Source organism: Ranitomeya imitator, chromosome 7 (genome assembly GCF_032444005.1).
Source record: "Ranitomeya imitator isolate aRanImi1 chromosome 7, aRanImi1.pri, whole genome shotgun sequence".
NCBI classification, from domain to species: Eukaryota; Metazoa; Chordata; class Amphibia; order Anura; family Dendrobatidae; genus Ranitomeya; species Ranitomeya imitator.
This window is the reverse complement of record NC_091288.1, coordinates 72,525,744-72,547,988: the sequence shown is the minus strand read 5'-3', so window position 1 is coordinate 72,547,988 and position 22,245 is coordinate 72,525,744. Positions and strand designations below refer to the sequence as shown.

General features: G+C 41.2%; 1 protein-coding gene across 40 annotated transcripts in view; it reads left to right on the top strand.

The window, feature by feature from the left end:
- Positions 1-22,245, top strand: part of MAP2 (microtubule associated protein 2) — a 323,896-nt gene that overhangs the window by 197,056 nt on the left and 104,595 nt on the right. For all 40 annotated transcript variants that reach the window (XM_069733503.1, XM_069733495.1, XM_069733482.1 and 37 more), the window contains one exon: positions 16,117-16,192. The gene's annotated coding sequence lies outside the window, so the exon portion shown is untranslated. The remainder of the gene's footprint in view (positions 1-16,116; positions 16,193-22,245) is intronic.

The following is a 22,245-nucleotide window of genomic DNA, read 5'->3' as shown; positions in this document are numbered from 1 at the left end:
GGCCAATATTAATCTCCCACTGATTGATTTATTGATTTTTTCAGGTAGAATTTAGAACCCAAATAAAGCAAAAAAAAAAAAAATGGGCTTTCTATGGCCCACTGAGTGAGTGATGATGCACACAGGAGTCAGGAGTGGCACACAAGCCCTGAGGCCAATATTTTTCTCCCACTGATTGATGTAGTGATTTTTTCAGGTAGATTTTGGAACCCAAATCAAGCTAAAAAAAATAATAGGCTTTGTATGGCCCACAATTGGAGAGAGAGAGAGAGATGGCACACCCAGGAGTCAAGACTGGCACACAAGCAGAAAGGGCAATATTAATCTCCCACTGATTTGTTTTTGTTTTTTTTTCAGGGAGACTTTAGGAAAAAAAAAATAGAATAAAATGATTTTTTCAGGAAGAATTTAGAAACCAAATAAAATAAAATGATTTTTTCAGGGAGAATTTAGAAAACAAATAAAACAAAAAAAGGCTTTCTATGGCCCACTGAGTGAGAGATGACGCACACAGGAGTCAGGAGTGGCACACAAGCCCAGAGGCCAATATTTATCTCCCACTGATTGATGTAGTGATTTTTTCAGGTAGATTTTGGAACCCAAATCAAGCTAAAAAAATAATAGGCTTTCTATGGCCCACAATTGGAGAGAGAGAGAGAGAGATGGCACACCCAGGAGTCAAGACTGGCACACAAGCAGAAAGGGCAATATTAATGTCCCACTGATTTGTTTTTTTTTTTGTTTTTTTTCAGGGAGACTTTAGGAAAAAAAAAATACAATAAAATGATTTTTTCAGGAAGAATTTAGAAACCAAAGAAAATAAAATGATTTTTTCAGGGAGAATTTAGAAAACAAATAAAACAAAAAAAGGCTTTCTATGGCCGACTGAGTGAGAGATGACGCACACAGGAGTCAGGAGTGGCACACGAGCCCAGAGGCCAATATTTATCTCCCACTTTTTTTTTTTTGTTCCAGGGAAAATTTATAAACCCAATAAAAAAAATAATAAATAGGCTTTCTATGGCCCACTATCTGAGAGAGAGAGATGGCACGCTTAGGACTGGCACACAAGCCCAAAGGCCAATATTAATCTCCCTTTTTTTTTAAGGGAGAATTTATAAAACAAAAAAAAAAATAAATAAATAGGCTTTCTATGGCCCACTATTTGTGAGAGAGATGGCACGCTCAGGACTGGCACACAAGCCCAGAGGCCAATATTAATCTCCCACTTTTTTTTTTTTTTCCAGGGAAAATTTATAAACCCATTAAAAAAAATAAAAAATAAATAGGCTTTCTATGGCCCACTATCTGAGAGAGAGAGATGGCACGCTTAGGCCTGGCACACAAGCCCAAAGGCCAATATTAATCTCCCACTGATTGATTTATTGATTTTTTCAGGTAGAATTTAGAACCCAAATAAAGCAAAAAAAAAAAAAAAAGGGCTTTCTATGGCCCACTGAGTGAGTGATGATGCACACAGGAGTCAGGAGTGGCACACAAGCCCTGAGGCCAATATTTTTCTCCCACTGATTGATGTAGTGATTTTTTCAGGTAGATTTTAGAACCAAAATCAAGCAAAAAAATAAATAGGCTTTCTATGGCCCACTGAGTGAGAGATGACACAGACAGGGATGGCACTCTAGCAGAAATGTCAATCTTAATCTCCCACAAAAAAAAACAAAAAAAAAAACAGGGAGTGTCCTTCAATTACTATCTCCCTGCAGTAATCTCAGCCAGGTATGGCAGGCAGCAATAAGGAGTGGACTGATGCACAAATTAAATAAAAAGTGTGTACAAACCAAAAAGATAGCTGTGCAGAAAGGAAGGAACAAGAGGATTTGTGCTTTGAAAAAAGCAGTTGGTTTGCACAGCGGCGTACACACAGCAATGCAGCTATCAGGGAGCCTTCTAGGGCAGCCCAATGAGCTACAGCGCTGAGGGAAAAAAAAAAAAAAATGTAGCTTCCACTGTCCCTGCACACCGAAGGTGGTGTTGGGCAGTGGAAATCGCTACAGCACAAGCGGTTTGGTGGTTAATGGACCCTGCCTAACGCTATCCCTGCTTCTGACGAAGCGGCAGCAACCTCTCCCTAAGCTCAGATCAGCTGCAGTAACATGGCGGTCGGCGGGAACGCCCCTTTATAGCCCCTGTGACGCCGCAGACAGCAAGCCAATCACTGCAATGCCCTTCTCTAAGATGGTGGGGACCAGGACCTATGTCATCACGCAGCCCACACTCTGCGTTTACCTTCATTGGCTGAGAAATGGCGCTTTTCGCGTCATTGAAACGCGACTTTGGCGCGAAAGTCGCGTACCGCATGGCCGACCCCGCACAGGGGTCGGATCGGGTTTCATGAAACCCGACTTTGCCAAAAGTCGGCGACTTTTGAAAATGAACGACCCGTTTCGCTCAACCCTAGTGGATACAGTGCACCAAGGAAAACCAACGCTTTTCAAAGATGGCATCTTTCTTAGGCTTGCCACTAAGAACTTTTCCACATTTGGTTTTCCCTGGTGCACTGTCTCACCATGATTTTTAAAAGATGGACTTTAATGTTTTGAAGAAGTTCATCCTTTGAAGCTGGATTATCTGTTTCTAATCTGACCTCTTGGACCCTACAGTTACTAGAATGAAGGGTATAATCCACGAAAATATTTAAATTCTATGGCAGTAATGTAAGTAGTTCCTTACTTTTGTCTGTATGTAGGTCTCACATTGTCGTCTGAACCGCCTCCTTATTAAAATAAAAGAGGGATCACTGACAAAGATTATTAGTACATCTCGCAGATCGTGAAAAAAGGACAAATACAGTTAAAAACATCAAAAAACTACCCCTCGCAACTGTTCTAAAATATTTAAGGAGGATGGTCCAGAAGGCTGAAGGCTGTTCTTCAACTTTTTTAGTTAATTCTTTTTCTAATTAAATAGAGGTGAAAAGTTATAAAAATACGTTTAACCGTGCAAAACTACTTTTGGCTTGGGAGACCTGAAAATCTGTTACAATTAACCCATGCGGATTTTCTTAGCCAAGGAGGGGAAATTTTAATCCACTCCCTGTAATCTCAAGTGCCCTAAAAGTGTTCCTGCCATGTGTAGTGCCCTAGGCTTTCTGCACTGAGTTTCCTCCGCTTTTAGTGATAACTTTTGTGTCCAACCAGGATAGTGTTAGAGCCAACACTCAAGAGCAGGGCGCAGAATTTTTATATTTATAGGTTGAGGTTATATTTCTGAAAATACGTTTTTACGGTAAACCAACAATTAAGGTGGATGAAAGTGATGCATGAGATTGTGAAGAGATGCTGCACATGACTAACGGTATGGCTAAGCCGGCCTGCAGTAAGTAGTTGTAACCCAAGCTGTATGTAGGGGGCCTTGAATTATTTATAATGGGGCGCAGATAGTATTTAAGCTCCAGAGCTCATATTTCAGAGTAGGAGAGTATCAATATTAACAGCCTACTTGTTCTTCTAGTATGTTGCTCAAAGTGAGACCTACATTTCGGTTCTCTCTGGTGCCATCTTAATACTCTGTATAGTAGATAAAGCAGCCTATATATATCTCACAGGTATAATATTCCTGACACAGGGTTTAGTGGACTCATCAGAATCGGGTTTTAATGGATTTCATGGACTGGCATAAGATAGACTGGATTAAGTTAACGGAAAATACGGTATAAATGTTCTGCACTAATCCATTCACTCTCAGTACGATCTGTATGATACATGAATGATACAAATCTATGGAACTACATAGTACAGTTTAGACCAATAAATGCCAAGAGAACTAAAAGATCTTCCTTATTCCTTATCTCTGTTTTAGTAAATTCATTTTTTTAAGTAAAGTAACAAATCATTTCTTACAAATGCCAGAAATGTATAAAAGAACTGAAAAATGATGTTTACTTCCACCTTGTCAATGGGCCCCTACACCTTCTGACATTTTGTTGATCACACACACCAAAAAACAAGGTGTGCCAGCAATAGTGAGAACAATGAGACAATAATAAACGGTCTGAGGAGCGCAGGGAAGAGACACAGACGAGAGATGGGGTTAGACCACAACGCGTTTCGACGGAGGATCCGTCTTCATCAGGTAACATCCACCTGATGAAGACGGATCCTCCGTCGAAACGCGTTGTGGTTTAACCCCATCTCTCATCTGTGTCTCTTCCCTGCGCTCCTCAGACCGTTTATCATTGTCTCATTGCTCCCATCCTCCATTGGAGGTTCTCGGCTGGAGCTGCGGTGGAGACCTGACCTCCTGTCCACCCCTGGGCTGCTTCCTAACCGCTCCTATATGACCGCTCATCACTGACTCTCAGCCCTAGTGAGAACGTCCCCTTTAGTAAGTGGCATTCTCACTCCTTTTTCTGTCTTGCTATCCCTTCTCAGTCCAGTCGATTGGTGCTCCTTGGTTTTATTTGTTTTGGTTTACAGATTATATGGGATCCGGTTCTTTTGGATTTCCAGAATTGGAAACTGCAGTCTGAAATGAGAGCGTGAAGAGTTTGGTTTTTATAAATGACTATTTTGTCACTCAGAGTATAACTGTACTCATCAATTTATCTCTAATTTGATAACATCTAATTTTCCTCTGGTATCACAAGCCATCATCAGAAGCCCTGAATTTCAGACCGTTTTTTTTTTAAATTATTGTGTCAGACTGTGTAGGGAGTGGGATACTGTTGTGAATTCTGTGGCTGAGTTCACTTCTGTGGTCACAAGTGGTATTGCAGTCTCTGGGCTTCCTCCCTCAGGTGTTTTGGTGAGCTCGTTGGCTGCCTTGCTATTTAGCTCCACCTGAGTCTGTCTTCCTTGCTCCTTGTCAATGTTCCAGTGTTGGATCTGAGCTACTGCATCTTTCCTTGGGCCTGCTGCTCTGCTAGATAAGTGCTTCTAGTTTGTTTTCTGTTTTTTCTGTCCAGCTTGCTATTAACTTTTGCTGGAAGCTCTGAGAAGCAAAGGGGTGCACCGCCGTGCTGTTAGTTCGGCACGGTGGGTCTTTTTGCCCCTTTGCGTGGTTTTCGTTTTAGGGTTTTTTGTAGACTGCATAGTTCTCTTTGCTATCCTCGCTCTGTCTAGAATATCGGGCCTCACTTTGCTGAATCTATTTCATTCCTACGTTTGTCTTTTCATCTTGCTAACAGTCATTATATGTGGGGGGCTGCCTATTCCTTTGGGGTATTTCTCTGAGGTAAGTCAGGCTTGTATTTCTATCTTCAGGCTAGTCAGCTCCTCAGGCAGTGCCGAGTTGCATAGGTAGTTGATAGGCGCAATCCACTGCTGCTTATAGTTGTGTGAGGATAGATCAGGTACTGCAGTCTACAGAGATTCCACGTCTCAGAGCTCGTCCTATTGTTTTTGGTTATTGCCAGATCTCTGTATGTGCGCTGATTACTGCACGCTGTGTTGCCTGATTGCCAGCCATAACAGTACAAGGAGCCCTTCAATGATTTCCAATAGAGGGAAAAAAGAAATCCTGACATCATTTTTTTTTCTTAGCTCTGTCTTCAGTCTTTTTTTCCCCCTAGACATTAGAGTGCTTCAGGACACAGCTGTGGACATGGATATTCAGGCTCTGTGCTCCTCAATGGATAATCTCGTTGTTAATGTACAAAAGATTCAAGATACTATTGATCAGAAATCGATGCTAGAACCAAGAATTCCGATTCCTGATTTGTTTTTTGGTGACAGAACTAAGTTCCTGAGCTTCAGAAATAATTGTAAGCTATTTTTGGCCTTGAAACCTCATTCTTCTGGTAATCCTATTCAACAGGTTTTGATTATTATTTCTTTTTTGCGCGGCGACCCACAGGACTGGGCGTTTTCTCTTGCACCAGGAGATTCTGCATTGAGTAATGTTGATGCATTTTTCCAGGCGCTGGGATTGCTTTACGATGAGCCTAATTCAGTGGATCAAGCTGAGAAAAATCTGCTGGCTTTATGCCAGGGTCAGGATGATGTAGAAGTATATTGTCAGAAATTTAGGAAATGGTCAGTACTCACTCTGTGGAATGAATCTGCACTAGCGGCTTTGTTCAGAAAGGGTCTCTCTGAAGCTCTTAAGGATGTAATGGTGGGATTTCCTATGCCTGCTGGTTTGAATGAGTCTATGTCCTTGGCCATTCAGATCGGTCGTCGCTTGCGCGAGCGTAAATCTGTGCACCATCTGGCGGTACTGCCTGAGAGTAAACCTGAGCCTATGCAGTGCGACAGGACTATGACTAAAGTAGAACGGCAAGAACACAGACGTCTGAACAGACTGTGTTTCTATTGTGGTGATTCTACTCATGCTATTTCTTATTGTCCTAAACGCACTAGGCGGTTCGATAGCTCTGCCGTTATTGGTACTGTACAGTCCAAATTCCTTTTGTCCATTACCTTATTGTGCTCTTTGTCATCATATTCTGTCATGGCGTTTGTGGATTCAGGCGCTGCCCTGAATCTGATGGATTTGGATTATGCTAAACGTTGTGGATTTTTCTTGGAGCCTTTGCGGTGTCCTATTCCGTTGAGAGGAATTGATGCTACACCTTTGGCCAAGAATAAGCCTCAGTACTGGGCCCAGCTGACCATGTGCATGGCTCCTGCACATCAGGAAGTTATTCGCTTTTTGGTACTGCATAATTTGCATGATGTGGTCGTGTTGGGGTTGCCATGGCTACAAACCCATAATCCAGTATTGGATTGGAACTCTATGTCGGTAACCAGCTGGGGTTGTCAGGGAGTACATGGTGATGTTCCATTTTTGTCTATTTCGTCATCCATTCCTTCTGACATCCCAGAGTTCTTGTCGGACTTTCAGGATGTATTTGAAGAGTCCAAGTCTGATGCCCTACCTCCGCATAGGAATTGTGATTGTGCTATCGATTTGATTCCTGGTAGTAAATTCCCTAAGGGTCGTTTATTTAATTTGTCCGTACCTGAACACACCGCTATGCGCAGTTATGTGAAGGAGTCCCTGGAGAAGGGACATATTCGCCCATCGTCGTCACCATTGGGAGCAGGGTTCTTTTTTGTAGCCAAGAAGGATGGTTCGCTAAGACCGTGTATTGATTACCGCCTTCTTAATAAGATCACTGTTAAGTTTCAGTATCCCTTGCCATTGATTTCTGACTTGTTTGCTCGGATTAAGGGGGCTAGTTGGTTTACTAAGATTGATCTTCGTGGTGCGTATAATCTGGTGAGAATCAGGCAGGGACATGAATGGAAAACGGCATTTAATACGCCCGAGGGTCATTTTGAGTATCTGGTGATGCCGTTCGGACTTGCCAATGCTCCATCTGTTTTTCAGTCTTTTATGCATGACATTTTCCGTGAGTATCTGGATAAATTCTTGATTGTTTACTTGGATGACATTTTGATCTTCTCAGATGATTGGGAGTCTCATGTGAAGCAAGTCAGAATGGTTTTCCAGGTACTGCGTGCTAATTCCTTGTTCGTGAAGGGATCAAAGTGTCTCTTCGGTGTGCAGAAAGTTTCATTTTTGGGGTTCATCTTTTCCCCTTCTACTATCGAGATGGATCCGGTTAAGGTTCAGGCCATCCAGGATTGGACTCAGCCGACATCTCTAAAAAGTCTGCAGAAATTCCTGGGCTTTGCTAATTTTTATCGTCGCTTCATCTGTAATTTTTCTAGCATTGCCAGACCATTGACTGATTTGACCAAGAAGGGTGCTGATTTGGTTAATTGGTCTTCTGCTGCCGTGGAAGCTTTTCAGGAGTTGAAGCGTCGTTTTTGCTGTGCCCCTGTGTTGTGTCAACCTGATGTTTCTCTTCCGTTCCAGGTCGAGGTTGATGCTTCTGAGATTGGTGCAGGGGCGGTTTTGTCACAGAGAGGTTCTGGTTGCTCAGTGTTCAAACCATGTGCTTTCTTTTCCAGGAAATTTTCTGCTGCTGAGCGTAATTATGATGTGGGCAACCGAGAGTTGCTGGTCATGAAGTGGGCATTCGAGGAGTGGCGTCATTGGCTTGAGGGTGCTAAGCATCGCGTGGTGGTTTTGACTGATCATAAGAACCTTACTTATCTTGAGTCTGCCAAGCGCTTGAATCCTAGACAGGCCCGTTGGTCGTTATTTTTTGCTCGTTTTGATTTTGTGATTTCATACCTTCCGGGCTCTAAAAATGTGAAGGCGGATGCTCTGTCTAGGAGTTTTGTGCCCGACTCTCCGGGGTTATCTGAGCCGGCGAGTATCCTCAAGGAAGGAGTCATTGTGTCTGCCATCTCCCCTGATTTGCGGAGAGTGTTGCAGAAATTTCAGGCTAATAAACCTGATCGTTGTCCGGCCGAGAAACTGTTCGTCCCTGATAGGTGGACTAGTAAAGTTATCTCTGAACTTCATTGTTCGGTGCTGGCCGGTCATCCAGGAATCTTTGGTACCAGGGAGTTGGTTGCTAGATCCTTCTGGTGGCCATCTCTGTCACGGGATGTGCGTGCTTTTGTGCAGTCCTGTGGAATTTGTGCTAGGGCTAAGCCCTGCTGTTCACGTGCCAGTGGGTTGCTTTTGCCCTTGCCGGTCCCGAAGAGGCCTTGGACACATATTTCGATGGATTTCATTTCTGACCTTCCCGTTTCTCAAAAAATGTCGGTCATTTGGGTGGTCTGTGATCGCTTTTCTAAAATGGTCCATCTGGTGCCCTTGGTTAAATTGCCTTCCTCCTCTGATTTGGTGCCTTTGTTCTTCCAGCATGTGGTTCGTTTACATGGCATTCCTGAGAATATTGTTTCTGACAGAGGTTCCCAGTTTGTCTCGAGGTTCTGGCGAGCCTTTTGTGGTAGGATGGGCATTGACCTATCTTTTTCCTCGGCCTTCCATCCTCAGACTAATGGCCAGACCGAACGAACCAATCAGACCTTGGAAACATATCTGAGATGTTTTGTTTCCGCTGACCAGGATGATTGGGTGTCATTTTTGCCGTTGGCTGAGTTCGCCCTTAATAATCGGGCCAGCTCGGCTACCTTGGTCTCTCCATTTTTCTGCAATTCTGGGTTCCATCCTCGTTTCTCTTCAGGACAGGTTGAGTCTTCGGACTGTCCTGGTGTGGATTATGTGGTGGACAGGTTGCAGCAGATCTGGACTCAGGTAGTGGACAATTTGACCTTGTCCCAGGAGAAGGCTCAGCTTTTCGCTAATCGCAGACGCCGTGTGGGACCCCGACTTCGTGTTGGGGATCTGGTTTGGTTATCTTCTCGTCATATACCTATGAAGGTTTCCTCTCCTAAATTTAAACCTCGTTTTATTGGTCCGTATAGGATTTCTGAGATTCTCAATCCGGTGTCTTTTCGTCTGACCCTCCCAGACTCCTTTTCCATACATAATGTATTCCATAGGTCGTTGTTGAGGAGATACGTGGCACCTATGGTTCCATCTGTGGAGCCTCCTGCCCCTGTTTTGGTGGAGGGGGAATTGGAGTATATTGTGGAGAAGATTTTGGATTCTCGTGTCTCTAGACGGAAACTCCAGTATCTGGTCAAATGGAAGGGTTATGCTCAGGAAGATAATTCCTGGGTTTTTGCCTCTGATGTCCATGCCCCAGATCTTGTTCGTGCCTTTCATGTGGCTCATCCTGGTCGGCCTGGGGGTTCTGGTGAGGGTTCGGTGACCCCTCCTCAAGGGGGGGGTACTGTTGTGAATTCTGTGGCTGAGTTCACTTCTGTGGTCACAAGTGGTATTGCAGTCTCTGGGCTTCCTCCCTCAGGTGTTTTGGTGAGCTCGTTGGCTGCCTTGCTATTTAGCTCCACCTGAGTCTGTCTTCCTTGCTCCTTGTCAATGTTCCAGTGTTGGATCTGAGCTACTGCATCTTTCCTTGGGCCTGCTGCTCTGCTAGATAAGTGCTTCTAGTTTGTTTTCTGTTTTTTCTGTCCAGCTTGCTATTAACTTTTGCTGGAAGCTCTGAGAAGCAAAGGGGTGCACCGCCGTGCTGTTAGTTCGGCACGGTGGGTCTTTTTGCCCCTTTGCGTGGTTTTCGTTTTAGGGTTTTTTGTAGACTGCATAGTTCTCTTTGCTATCCTCGCTCTGTCTAGAATATCGGGCCTCACTTTGCTGAATCTATTTCATTCCTACGTTTGTCTTTTCATCTTGCTAACAGTCATTATATGTGGGGGGCTGCCTATTCCTTTGGGGTATTTCTCTGAGGTAAGTCAGGCTTGTATTTCTATCTTCAGGCTAGTCAGCTCCTCAGGCAGTGCCGAGTTGCATAGGTAGTTGATAGGCGCAATCCACTGCTGCTTATAGTTGTGTGAGGATAGATCAGGTACTGCAGTCTACAGAGATTCCACGTCTCAGAGCTCGTCCTATTGTTTTTGGTTATTGCCAGATCTCTGTATGTGCGCTGATTACTGCATGCTGTGTTGCCTGATTGCCAGCCATAACAGGATACATGCTTTTGGTAAAAGGCTATGTAACACCCTGTTGTCAATTTATCCATTCATCTCCAGCAGGAATAACAAAGTAATGGCATGCAGCGTTTTTAAAGAATTGTGCAACACTGGCCAATCCTTTGAAGGATATTTGTGAGCAGGTTTTTGCTATGTAATCTGAAGACAGTAGGAGATAGGAGCTGAAACACAGATGTCATCAATATGTAATTTATTAGGCTGTGCTGTTGTTTACTTACAATGAAGGTTGTATCACCAGGACATTGTCTCTGCTCGGACTACAGCTCACGAGACTGCTAAACCGACACTCCCTTCTTTGATTAGCAGCTCACTGTCAATAGACAGTGTACACAGAAATCTGTTTTGTGGGCGGGGTTTGCTTTCTGAGCTCTGCTTCGTACTGCATTTAAGAACTCTGATTGGGTCAAAAGCGCTGCACCCAGTAAACTAAGTTATACATAGATGGAATCAGTGTCACTTTTCCTACATTATACTGCTTTCAGATAAGGTAGCAAAAACCTGGTGACAGATTCCCTTTAATTGTGGGCCCATGGAGGTGAGAAGAGATGAGGAAAAAAAAAAGGATACTCACCCCCGGACAGATGGCACTCACCTGTACTAAAGCTGTGTCTCCTGGCGGTCCTCTGGCATCAACATCTGTCAAGGGCTTCACAAGAGCAGCTGCTAGTTGGTTGTGTTCACATTATAATGTGAGCAGGAGAAACTAGTACAGTTACTGACAGTGTCATGAGAAAATGATCGTTTATTTAAGGAGGACCTGTCACCAGGAGTGGTCAGTTTTAGCTATTATTTTCTTCTTGCTGTTCCCGTGACTATTCAGGTTTTTGTTTTTTTTCTTAATCCACCATACTGCTTCAGTAATATGCAGCAATTAAATAGAAAAGTCAATACCTCTAGAACCATATGGCACATTTAAAAAAAAGTGCAACACTCAGCTGGAATAATATAAGAATAAAAATTGTCCATTTTAAGATAATGACAGGTCCTCTTTAACTCCGTTTTTAATGTTATATGCAATTTTTATGTTAATATTTTAGTTTTTTTAAGTCATATTATCTACATTTAAAATAAAAAATATTGCAATTTTTAGACTGGCCATTAGGCCTAATATTTCACTCGTACTTTCTGTTCATTTCAGCAATTGAATCCACATTAACACAGTAATACACTAAGGCACACCTTACCCACTTAGAAGCATTATCTGAGCATGCTCCAATTGGGGAAATAATAAAGAAAACTTGGCACTCAACTTCTAGAATATGTTTGTGGATTTTTTAATGTAGCCAGAAAATATAGACGTTTCGGCCTCACTGGCCTTCATCAGTAACTGTAAGTGAAAAAATATATACAGAATATGATTGACAATGAAAATATCATATCAAAGAAATTACTACAAAAAAAGTATATACAGGATTGGCCAATCTAGAGTGACAAGGAATAATCTAGATACAGGGTCATGTCAGAATTTAATAATCAGATCCATTTAATGTGGCATGAAACTACCATTAACCCCTTCATGACCTTGGGATTTTCCATTTTTCCGTCTTTGTTTTTCGCTCCCCTCCTTCCCAGAGCCATAACTTTTTTTTCCCGGACCTTGGGATTTTCCATTTTTCCGTCTTTGTTTTTCGCTCCCCTCTTTCCCAGAGCCATAACATTTTTTTCCCATCAATATGGCCATTAAAGGGCTTATTTTTTATGGGACGAGTTGTACTTTTGAACGACACCATTGGTTTTACCATGTCATGTACTAGAAAACGGGAAAAAAAATTCCAAGTGCGGTGAAATTGCAAAAAAAGTGCAATCCCACACTTGTTTTTTGTTTTGCTTTTTTGTAGGTTCACTAAATGCTAAAACTAACCTGCCGTTATTATTCCTCCAGGTCATTAAGAGTTCATAGACACCAAACATGACTAGGTTCTTTTTTATCTAAGTAGTGAAAAAAAATTCCAAACTTTGCTAAAAAAAAAAAAAAATGCGCCATTTTCCGATACTCTTAGCGTCTCCATTTTTGTGATCTGGAATCGGTTGAGAGCTTATTTTTTGCGTGTCGAGCTGACGTTTTTAATGATATCATATTGTTGTAGATACGTTCTTTTGATCGCCCATTTTAATGTAATTCAGGCGTGTCAAATATTTTTCTCACTACGCTGTTTAGCGATCAGCTTAATCTTTTTTATTGATAGATCGGGCGATTCTGAACCCGGCGATACCAAATATGTGTAGGTTTGATTTTTTTTAATTGTTTTATTTTGAATGGGGCGAAAGGGGGGTGATTTAAACTTTTATATATATATATATTTTGTTAGAAGCTGGCACAACTGGATCGGCTCAGCTACATAGGACCGATCATCAGATCGCTCCTTTGTAGCTGAATTACAGGCTTGCTATGAACGCAGACCTCAGGTTGTCATGCCGATGCATCGCTGACCCCCGACCACCAAAGACTAATACAGGTAGTATCAGACTGTTCTCTGACCAATCCTCAATCTACGCAGAACAGATCTACACTTAGGACAAATCATCAATGAGTGGATCAACCCATAAGATGACAATTGGAAAAAGTGATTGGCTGCAGATGTTGTTGTCTTCTACTGGACCTTTAGGCCTCATTATTTATTTTAAACCCTTGCTTCACTGGTGGGACCTGAACCTGAAGAAACAACAAAGACATGCAACAAACTCTCCATCTATTCTAATGCACCCACAACAGTGTGCTCATTATTTTTGAGTCACAGACTTGACTTGCTTTTTTTCAAATATTAATTTACCGGTAACTTCTGTTGTTGTAAGCATTGGCCTTTTCTGAGATTTCAGCAAAAAAATAAATAAAAAAGCATATTTTCAGTGGATGCATATTTTGAAGTAAGATTATTGCATGGCACCTGCTTAGATTTGTATAACCAGAAAGGCCAGACCTGGCATGTCACTCTCCACAAGGAGAAACCTTACCTTATGACCAGCAATGACCTGTCACCAGGTTTGACAGGTATAAGATGCGGCCATCACCTTTCAGGGCTGATATTCAGCATTATATAATGTTGTATATGAGCCCCCAACCTGTAAGAGAAGGAAAATAACTTATTATACTCACCTGGGGGGTTGCTGGTCTTGGTCCGGCGCCTCCCATCTCCGTGCGATGCCACCCTCCTGCTTTCTTCATGTAGATGACGCATCTCCTTGGCACCACGCGCACTTCTACAGGGCAGAGCAAAGTACTGCAAAACGCAGGTGTCGGGAAAGGTCAAAGAGCCTCGGCGCATGCGCACTGTCGGACTTTACACTGACCTCTACAGGGCAGGAGACTGTGTGGATGACGAGGTGATGCATCACACACATGAAGCAAGCAGGAAGACGGGGATCGTAAGAAGATGGGAGGCGCCGAACCAAGACCAGCGACACCCCTCACACTAGACCGCCCCACAGGTGAGTGTAATAAAAGTTATTTTTCTTTTCTTACACGTCGGGTTGGTGTCAGATTTACCGGATTATAGAATGCTGTATATCAGTCCTGAAAGGTGATGGCCGTATCTCTTATGGGCCAAACCTGGTGACAGGTCCCTTTAACATTCTGCAAATACCAACCTGAACAGGCCAATGTAACCCTGAGGCAGGTAAGATATATTTTAGTTTTTCCCGCAGTTTTATACTGATATTTAGCAGTGTAAAAGTTGGGTGTGAACTGTACTTTTAAAGCTCATATTCTAGGGTTTTCTTAGTAGTTAAATTTCATTAAAAAAAATGTAACTTTGTGTTCAGGGATGTTGGATTTTATCTTGGCCTGCTTCTTTGGGTACTGCAATATTTGTATATCCTTTCAGGATCTATTCACTCAGTGTAATGAAATGTTCTTTATGATGAACACTATGGTGTCCAGCTATATTAGGGCTCATGCACACGACATTGACACCTTCACAACCTTGCGATTTTCCGTTTTTTTTTATTTATTTTTTTTTCTCCCTTTCTTCCACGAGACATAACTTTTTTTTAGTTTTCCATCCGCATAGCCACCTGAGGGCTTGTTTCTTTGTGGGACAAGTTGTACTTTTGAAAGACATCATTCATTTTATCATCTTATGCATTGGAAAGCAGGGAAAAAAAGTCCAAGTGTGTTAAAATTGCAAAAAAAAAAGCAATTCCACAATTGTTTTTTGGGGATTTTTATGTACCATGTTCACTTTATGGTATAACTGACAAGGCAGTATGATTCTCCAGGTCAGTATGAGAGTGCAGACACCAAACATATATAGTTTTTTTTTTATTTCGGTGGTGGACATATGCAACAAAATGTTTTTTGCTTGTGTTGCCATTTTCTGAGACCTGTAACGTTTTCATTTTTGGGATATGTGTGATGGCTTATTTTTTGTGCCATGAACCAATGTTTTTTTACATCATTGTGGGACAGATGCGAAGTTGCGATCTCCTCTTATTGAATTTTATTGCAATGTTGCAGCAACAAAAAAAACATTTCGGGCATTTTGATTTTCTTTTCACGTTATGCTGTTCAGGGATTGGATTATTTTTTTTATATTTTGATAGATGGGAATTTTTCAAATGCAGCAATATTAAATATATATTTATAGATTTTTTTTTTAGCTACTTTATATTTAATGGGGCAAAAGGAGGGTGATTTTGAACTTTTGTGTTTTTCTATTTTTTTCATATTCTGTAATACATTTTTTTTCTCACCTTTCACGGTATTCTCAAGTTGTCTCTTGAGCAGCTAAGAGCTAGGCAGTCTCTCTACTTCCTAGATGCTTGGAGGACAGGCACTCCTTGAATGACAGTTCTGATCCAATAGCTTAGTCTTACTACTACACATTACCAGTCTGTCCATTTTCCGAATCTACAATGTTATCACTATATTTGCATATAGAGGTAACAGGTCTTTTACACGAGCACAGGGCTTAGGAAAGTGAGAAGCATGTGATTAGGAGAACTGTTTTAGAAATTGTCAATGGTGAGGGTTGGAGGATTATGATTCTACAGGACTGAGAAGAGCACCTTGGTCAGGAGCTGAGAGGAAAGAGGAGGAAGATGAGCAGCTACCTTGGTCAGGAGCTGAGAGGGAAGGGAAGGAAGATCAGCAGGGCTCAGGAAAATGAGAGGAATGTGATTAGGAAAACTGCTCTAGAACCAGTCAATTCTGAGGGTTGGGGGATTGTGTTTCTACAGGACTGAGGGGAGCACTTTAGTCAGCATCTAAGAGGGAAGGTGAGGAAGATGAGCAGCTATCTGCTGTATAGAAATGCATGGGTTGCAGAGAGCAGACTGGGATGTTAGGAGTTAACTCCTCTCCTGGACTATAACTACTGCACACACTTGGCAGGCTCTAGTGGCTGAGCTCCTTGAAAACAAGTAAGATAAAAGCTCTCATAGCAGGAGAATGACTGCAGATAGAAAAAGCAAGTCAACTGCAAACTTGCTTATTTTCATGCTCTATAACAAACTTAAGCAATTTAATAACATGAGAATACCCATTTAACAAAGGGATACAAATAATCTAGAGATGAAAACTGGATCATGATTGAGAAAGGTTGAACTTGATTGTGTCTTTTTTAAACCTACGTATTTATGTAACCCTTCCATCTTTATTTATGCAAAACTAATGAATCTGAAATATTGTACCTGATGTATATGCAGGAATGATTTTAAGATGAAAGATTGTGAATCCTACCAATGAATTAATAAAAGTTCTTTCTCATTCTGGTTTTGCTAGGTGACATATTTCTAATCTGTACTCGGATCGATCTTTGCTCTTCAAGAAAAAAGAAGGACCCTGACTACCACAAGGGGTAAGCTGATGGAAATCTACGACAACTTGTGCAGAGAAACGTCCAGCCATTGGGCGTCGTATTACTAACAGACTCATGCCGCTGCATGCTCGCGCTTATATAATGGTGTTCTGCACATGATGGTCATTTTTATTACCGTATTTGTATCACAGGCTGAATACATATATAATACTTTGCTTATACTCTGCCCCCACTTGCTGCTCTCCAAACGACACATTCAGTGTCTTTAGTGTCTATCCCATTGACATCTTTGTAGCACGGTGGCATAGTCATGATAGTGGCTGCACATATACTATAGGGTGGTTGCACAATGCTGAAGTTTGCTATATCCTAACCTCCTGACCCATGCTGTGTTTTATGATACATCAGACTCAGGTTACACCTGGTGCTTGACTGCAGGTATTCTGCTCATAACCCAGCCACACATTTGCTGAGTGTACTCTTTCTGAGCCTAATTAGTTTAAGATATATAGATGCCGGTTGTTTGCACTGGGTGAGTAAATTGGCAAAATGTATCAATAGTATATATTGCTGTTCAAATTTTGCATTCACTAAGCGAGAGGTCTCACTGCAGAGCTCAAGTAAGCTAAAATACTGCATTGCAGTCGCTTTGCTAAGCCATAACTATTTAATTGCTGGCTAGTGAAGCAGTGATGGGAATCACCTCTCGCAGGGCTACTCGTGCACTGTGTATCTCATCGCTGCAATCAGGGTTTGAAAATTTCTTATAGTATTATATAGGATGTAAGAATTTGGATGTACCAGTAATTGCTAAGCCGAGTCTCAGTTCAGGAAATATAAGAAAGACTACTCAACTCAAATTTGGACTAACATAAAATATACAGCAGAGCGAAGAGATCCATTAATAATACAATACTTTATTAGTAACAAGATAAAAACAGTATAAAAAAATCTGAAAAAAAGCAAGATGAACAAAAATAGCAGAGTGCCCAGTCGGGAGGTTCAATCTGTGTGTCCTGTATAGAGTGTATGGTATATGTTAATGTGTAATACTGAGGTAATACATAACTATAATGGTGTGAAAATAATAACCACACTCAGAATAAATACAGCCAAGGAACAGAAATGTAATCATAAATAGATGTAAACAGACACATATAAATATCTATGATGGAGGTATGGGTACTAAGTTTCACTCTGTACCTATCTAGATAAGGTAAGGGATCCCTATGTAGGGAAATGCAGCTTGCAAATACTTAAATCAGGTTATAATACACTATACATGTTAAGTAACTATATAAAACAATATTTCCCTTGTATGCATGGGGAAATAATTATTATTTCCCCATGCATACAAGGGAAATTTTGTTTTATAAAGTTGTGTTTAGGTATCTAACATATTTGGGATTTTTGTTATTCATATGTTAAGTAACTAGTAGGTATAAGCTGAAAGGACTATTACCTGAGTAAAAGGCCAAAAGGTATCACCTGCAGGGCAGACCAGATGTTCCCCCCCTCACCCCGACGCACGTTTCGCAATTCAGAATCTTCCAGGGGCATTGAAGTGCCATTACCCATATATACATTTTGGACACCTTTGTATTGAATCAATATGAGAAAGATGTAGGAGCCTCCATTAAAGTAGTGTTGGGGTCTTATGAGGGTGGTTCAAAACTAAAGTTGATTTTAATCCTAAATGTCCATTTATGTAATGTAATAATCTAAATGTTTTACTAATATGCTTCAATCAAAGATTTCCCACTGTTCCCTCTCTACTCTGACTACTATATATATATATATATATATATATATATATATATACTTCTATTTTGATGAGGTTTTGTTTTGAGAACCCCCAGTGCATGTTGGGATATTTAAATGGGTCATCATCAGGGGCAGAGGCTGCGGTCACTGCCCCAATCTCTGCCCCCACCGTAAAACAAACCATCTTAAGTAATGTTCGTTGCAGTAGCTAGGCTAGTCTCTGCTCTACTGAGCATGTGTTGTTTGTCAATTCCTACACATGCTCAGTATGAGATCCCTATTGACTGTGTGATATTCCCTTTCAGTGCACAATGACAGTGCGCTCCATTTCCAACGCTAATGAGAAGTATCGAGAAGGCAATAGAGGGCACTGTCAGTGTGTATTTTAAAGGAGTGAGTAGAGACCAGCACAGCTCTCAAAATAAATGTCTGATGACTACAGCCCCAACCCTCTGATAATCCACTGCGGTGGAAAAATTAAAAAAGTACATGTAGGTATAATAGACATGGACCTATAGGAACTCTTTAATGAATGTACGTTAGAAAAGAAATTTAGATATATAGACACTTAGTATTTGGCTTACAAATACTGATGTAAAATACTGACCAAATACTGTTAGTAGTTAGACGGCAGCCTTAGGATTAAAATCAACTTTAGTTTTGGCCCATACCTAAAAGAGTAGTTGCCGTGGCTGTTGTCCCTCATAAGAACTCTTCTTTTTCACATTTTTTAAAATATTGCCTGTTGGGCAGATGAAAAAAATAATTGTCCTATAAAACAATATTTTGTTTCTGTTTTGTTTGTCATATTAGCTTGATGCTAGAGAAGTACATAAAGGTGATAAGAGCTCATAGCAAAACTTAAAATTGGGTCACCATGTGGAGCTCATTAATGTTTTTTTCTGCTTCTTAACCCGATACATCCATTTCTCGTGTCAGGTGCCAGTGCGTGGGGGAGGCTTAGAAGCTGAGCCAGCGGTTGGTGTCGGCTGTGTTATACAGCCAGCACTCCTCTGTAACTGAAGCAGTTGAAGCTGTCTAGCTCTCAAAGTTAATTTGTTATTTATTTTTATAATACAGTGAACACTTTAAAAAACAATAGTTGAGCAACAATGGCAGAATGCTATTTTTCTCGATGGACCCCTACAAATAATATTTTTTTCCTATTTTTCAGTACATTATATGCTAAATGATACTCATGTTGAAAGAAAAAGAAATAAAGGATTGTCATGGTTGTTTATACACTATGGGGTGTCAAAGACTAAGCACCCACAGTTGCTTAAAGGAACCGCACCACACTCCTGTAGCCTTTCCTGTTTACCAGGCACAGCTCCGAAATTTTGCTAGTGGCTGTTCCTAAGTGTTACTGCTCAGTCATACTTGATGCTCTGTTTCATGGCCTTTGGGTTAAATACCTCTAGTACCTTTGATTGCTTTAGTTGTAGGACTTGTCTAGGAGGAATCCCACCAAAGGTTCACGCCAACCAATACCTTAGGGCTAATTGGGGCTGGGGTTTGGAAACCTTGTAGGAACCATGTAGGCTGTCTCTATGGTATGTTTGTCCCGATCAATATGTAATTATGTATTAGGGACAGAGTTTTGAGCAGGTTTCAAGTGATCGGACAAATACATTTTGATACATTGTACAAGATGTTATAATGCTGGAATTTTGGGATCTTGTTAAAACAATGTATTTACTGAACTCATAAAGATTGGCCTTAGGTTAATTCCTCTAATACCGATTAGAATCCATCAAGACTGATTCCTTTTGTTTTTTATCTCCCTCCTCAGTTGAGCTTTATGATTATATAGCCTTGCTGCATTAAAATGTGAAGATTACATTTTTATAATTACATCCAAAGAGACATTTATAGATACAAAGAGCAAGTGGGTATTAGATTTAAGGATGTGTAAAAAATCCAAGCGGCGGTGGCTTTTGCTGAACAGTGGGAATGCATCCATCCATGTGCAGCCTAGCATATCAGCTCGGAGATATCATTCCTGCAGGTGTCATATGTTCAGCAGAAGCCAGTAGTCAGCAGCAGTGATTAACAAGATGTAAAAATTGACCTGATTTCTTTAAACTCATTCAACTGTAGCACCAGCCAGGCCTCGAGGTGGAAGACACTGCTGATAGCCAGTGACCTCGACCTGTCTGGACACGGCGTGCCACACTACCACAGAGAAAAGAATCTGCGATGTTCCAATTTATGTAAGAATATTATACTATTTAATGCAGTGTTGTTTACTAGCAATTAGTTTTGTAGATCTTTTTTTTAAGGGCTCATACTCATTTGTGAGAAAAACGGACGAGTGCAATCCGATAAAAAAAATCGGATTGCACTCGGACCAATGTTATTCAATGGATGACATTTTATCTGCAATTTTTTTTGCAAGTCAATGGGTGCGAAAAAAAAAATTGCATGGCATACTGACCATCCTGTAAATGATTGTAGAAAAATATTTGCCGGAAAAAAAAACGCATTGCATGCGCATGTCATACGGATGCTATGTGAGAAAAATCGCATTTCACTCGCATGACACTCGTCCATTTTTTTGGTCCAGAAATCGGACCGTTTCTTTTCTCGCATATGGGTATGAGCCCTAAGGCTGAGAAACAGGCATTTAAGCAATCAGCATTAGATTCCTGGTAGTTATAGAACATATAATAGGAGGAAACTTTTTTTTAATAAAAAACATCCATAAATTCTTTAAACAGTCCTTATTCAGAACATGTTATAGGATAACCAATGAAGTACCAGTAGAAGTAGCAGTTCTAGTAGTGATCTTCTGTCATGTAATGATTATGTGTCCAAATGTCAAAGTATAAATAAGACTAGATGGTGGCCCGATTCTAACGCCTCAGGTATTCTAGAATATGTATTTATGTAGGTATATAGCAGCCACATAGTATATAGCACAGGCCACGTAGTATATAGGAGCCATGTAGTATATAGCAGACAAATACTATGTGGCCTGTGCTATATACTATGTGGCTGCTATATACATACATATTATAGAATACCCGATGCGTTAATACAGGCCACGCAATATATAACAGTGGCCACACAGTATATAACACAGCCACGTACTATATAACACAGCCCACGCAGTATATAGCAGCCACGCAGTATATAACACAGACGACGTAGTATATAACAGTGGCCACGCAGTATATAACACTGGCCATGTAATATATAGCACAGCCCACGCAGTATATAGCAGCCACGTAGTATATAACACTGCCCACGCAGTATATAACAGTGGCCACGTAATATATAGCACAGCCCATGCAGTATATAACACAGCCCACGCAGTATATAACACTGCCTATGTAGTATATAGCAGCCACGCGGTATCTAACACAGTCCACGTAGTATACAGCAGTGTGGGCACCATATCCCTGTTAAAAAAATAATTAAAATAAAAAATAGTTATATACTCACCCCCTGGGATCCACCGAAGCTCCGGCGATAGGTGTGCGGCTCCTGCCATCTTCCGTTCCCAGGATGCATTGCGAAATTACCCAGATGACTTAGCGGTCCCGCGAGACCGCTAAGTCTTCTGGGTAATTTCGCAATGCATCGCCGGGAACGGAAGATGGCGGCAGGCGCGAGCGGCTCGGCGGACTACGGAGGGTGAGAATAGCAGGTTGTTTTTTTAAATTATTTTTAACATTACATTTTTTTACTATTGGTGCCGCATAGGCAGCATCAATAGTAAAAAGTTGGGGACACACAGGGTTAATGGCAACTGTTACGGAGTGCGTTACCCGCGGCATAACGCGGTCCGTTACCGCCGGCATTAACCCTGTGTGAGCGGTGACTGGAGGGGAGTATGCGGGCAATCAGCGACTTGGATTTCCATGACAGACAGAGGCCGCGACCAATGAATATCCGTGACAGACAGAAAGACAGACAGACTGAAGGAAAGACAGAAAGACGGAAGTGACCCTTAGACAATTATATAGTAGATACCCCCAATATACAACAAAAAAATTACAAAAAAAGATAAAAATGTAATGCAAAAATTTCATGCATGTACTGTAAGATCACATAAGGCCTCATTCAGGCGTTCGTGTTGCACGTACGTGTTGTATCCATTTATTTTTTTTCACTCCCCCAACAGTCTATTCACATGTCCATTTTTCTCTAGCATCACGGATGAAAAGTGCCAATGCAAGTCTATGGGTCAGTGAAAAACACGTACAGCACACGGATGGCATCAGTATGTCATCTGTGTACTATTTGTATTTAACATTGTAAAGAAAAGAAGCTTTGTCATATATTTATCCATTTGTGAAAAACACTGATGACACTAATGGTAG